The sequence below is a fragment of the Ursus americanus genome, chromosome 1, assembly GCF_024610735.1.
Source record: "Ursus americanus isolate L20-20 chromosome 1, mUrsAme1.1.p, whole genome shotgun sequence".
Lineage (NCBI taxonomy): Eukaryota > Metazoa > Chordata > Mammalia > Carnivora > Ursidae > Ursus > Ursus americanus.
In genome coordinates, this window is record NC_142127.1 from 31,906,887 (window position 1) to 31,910,271 (window position 3,385).

A 3,385-nucleotide genomic window follows, 5' to 3' on the forward strand; every position below is an offset into this window, starting at 1 on the left:
ACTGGTTTTCTGGTCCTGGGACTAAGACAGATAAGAGAAATGGTCTGGAGGGATTTGATGCTAGCCAGTCTTTATTCCCATTCCTGAGAGTTTAATTCCTAGAGATAGCATTTGGAAGCATTATCACCCTCTTACAGACTGAATCAAAATGAAAGGAAAGGAAGTGGGAACTGGCCAGAGTTGGGAAGGATATGTTTGAACTGGTAGATTAGGTTGTGTATCTAGCACATTTTCCACACTAACAGCTAGTTGTAGTGTTTTGGGGGATAGTTTACCAGTTATAGAGGGCAATATGGGCAACAAGCACAGACTCTGAGGTTAGAAAGATCTGACCCTCCAACTCACTACTATGGGACCTTAGGAAATGCACTTAATCTCTCTAAAGTTCAGGTTTCCTATCTATAAAATCAGAATATAAATACTTGCTTGTAGGATTGTTCTCTGGATTTAGTGAGTTAATAATTCAAGACCCCAACACAGTTCCCAGCATACAGCTGACACTTAATAAATTTTATTAGCCTTCTCCATTCTCCTTCCTTTGGTCTTTGTCCTCCACGCTTCCTGGGATTACCAACAAGATGTAGTTTCTCCTCCCCAGAAAGTCACTACAATCTTTTTCAAGATAAAGCAAGGATGAGATGTGAAGTATGCTGTCTTCCAAACACCAAGCTCCTGAATTTAAGCCCTGCTAGCCCTCATCATGTGTTTCTGGTACTGAAAGTTTATGTCTGATGATTTTTACTCCTTACCCTGCTGAATCATGTGCCTTCTTTAGCAGGAAGCAAATCAACAAAAAAATTCTTGGTATCCTGAGGGCTGTACCTTAATACATTCCTTCACTTCAGTGACATGAAGACATTCCATACTGGAGCACATACTGTTCTAACAACAGTACTCGTTAACCCCACTGCATGGCTAGTACCAGAAACATCCTGTGAAGAGGAAGTGATTCACAGTGTAAAGTGCTCATTATCTTTGTACTATTAAATTACATTTTAGAAAATGCATAGAAATACAGCCCTATGTACAAGCACATGTACACACAAAGAGTAGATGATCCATAGCCTATCCTTTGAAAGAGTTGCTATGGGCAGTGGTGCTTCTAGAAAACAGAAACCAAATGGGATTACCCTAAGTAGATAAAGACAACTACAAAGTAAGGTTTTTATTATTTTTCTATGTATGATACTACATCCCCACTCCTACCGCAGTTCCCCAAATGACCTGCACCTGTGTACGTATCTGTGGCAGACACTGCTAGCTGACTACCCATGTAGATGCTCTTCTTTTTCCATGTTAATACCATCTTGGCTTTATTGGAGACAGCTGGATACACATTTTCTAACCTAGAGGTGCAGCTAGAGGTGACCATGTGACACAGTTCTAGCCAGAGCAAACAGAAATTTTCTGGGGATTACTCAGAAAGTTTTCTCCCTGACAGAGGTGCCATCATGTTTCCCTTTCAGTTTTCTCCTTCCGCTGCCTCAACAGCTGAAGCCACAGTGGCCATCTTGCCACCATGAGGGAAATCAGAAGGGCAGGGACCACAGCCCCCTTGACCTTGAGCCACTGCATCCTTGAAGACTGCCCTAACTTGTTTAAGTCTTTGTGACTTGGGTGTTCTTCTGAAACCATTCCCAAACTGACATACTGATCTTCTTACTTGGCCAGAGATTTCCATTAGATTAGTTTCTTTGAAGTATCTATGCATAATAATATTTGCCATATTCTGACTATCACACCTATTAAGAAGACCAAAAGAGAGTCTGTAAGTATGTTTTGAAAACTGTCAGCACTTAAAAATGGTAATTAGAATAACAAGGATAAAGTCATTTCTCTATCCCCCAATACTAGGTACAGTGTCTGACCTTGGTTGTTTGTTTTGCATTTAAGATACAGGAATAATTTTGTTTTTTTTTTTTATCAGATTAGCTGGAGAATACATCAGAAAGCAGAACCTACCCCTGCCTATCCTGTATAAGAATGGCAAATACATAGCATGCCTGCCTAAACTCCCATTTCTCCTCTAATCACAGACATGATCAATCAATCCTCCCAATGAGAAAAAAAATTATCCTAAACATAGTACCTTAGACAGTCACTACAAATCCAGCAATGTCTTAAAAAACAAGTGATTATTGGGGTGCCTGGGTGGCTCAGTCAGTTAAGCGGCTGCCTTCAGCTCAGGTCATGATCCCAGGGTCTCGGGATTGAGCCCTGTGTTGGGCTCCCTGCTCAGAGGGGAGTCTGCTTCTCCCTCTGCCCCTCCCCACCCCGCTCCCAGCTGGTGTTCTCTCTCACTATCTCTCTCAAGTAAATAAATAAAAGCTTTAAAAAAAAAAACACACAAGTGATTGTTTTGTAACCTACAAGAAAAAGGCAGGTGCTGTAATAATAGGTCAAGTTCAACCAGGACTCAGCACAAGATCATTAAAGGCAGCACCATAATGAAAAGAACAAAGTGAAGTACCAGGTCCCTTATGAAGGAGAAATAACAGAAAGCATCATCCAGGAACACAGCATCAGTACTGGTGCTCAGGTCGGGCAGTGGATGGAGGATGGCTAAGGTCCAGCAACAAGGAAACACCTAGCCAGCCAGGAGGTAGCTGAGTAGCTTTATTTCTACATGTCTGCTATCTACCACCACCACTTCACACGATTGTTCTACCCTCTCCTTGTATGCAGGCATTCTTTTCAATATTATTTATTTTCTTTTCTTCATCACTTTATCATTCTCTCCAATGAGGGGTAGGATGACCCAGTAGAAATGCTTTGCAACCAGACAGACTTGGATTCAAATACTAGTCCTTACAAGCAGGGGGAAAGTTGAGTGAGTTGCTAAATCTCTCCATCTCCACATCTGACTAAGGAGGATAATAATAAAACCTCACAGGCTTGTGGTGATAAGCATGGAACATGCTTATCTATATAAACTATTTAACACAGGGTCAGGCTTATTTTAACAGTTTTTCCTCAGCTGGAGTAGGAGTCCATTTGTTTTCCCAGATCCTGGACACATTGCCATCTCTCAAGAATAAGAAGTTTCTAAACATTCATTTTGATTCCAGACATTTTACAAGGACTCAGTGAATATTCTAACACATGAAGGAAGAGAAGCCTACTTTGAGCAAGTAAAGTCATAGTTCTAGTTTGAGCAAGGTACTTTGAATAAATGCCCACAATGGTAATTTCACCCTATTCTCAGAAAAGCAATGGCCATCAGACATGTTATAGTTTAATAAACTTTTTAATGAAAAGATCTCCAAATTCCACTTATATTTTCCAGTGAAATTCTATCTACTCCAATAATTTTTAAACATATGGAATTTATTTTCCCTCACACCTGGCTATATTTAATTTGTTATGAGAGGTTCCTGACTGTGTT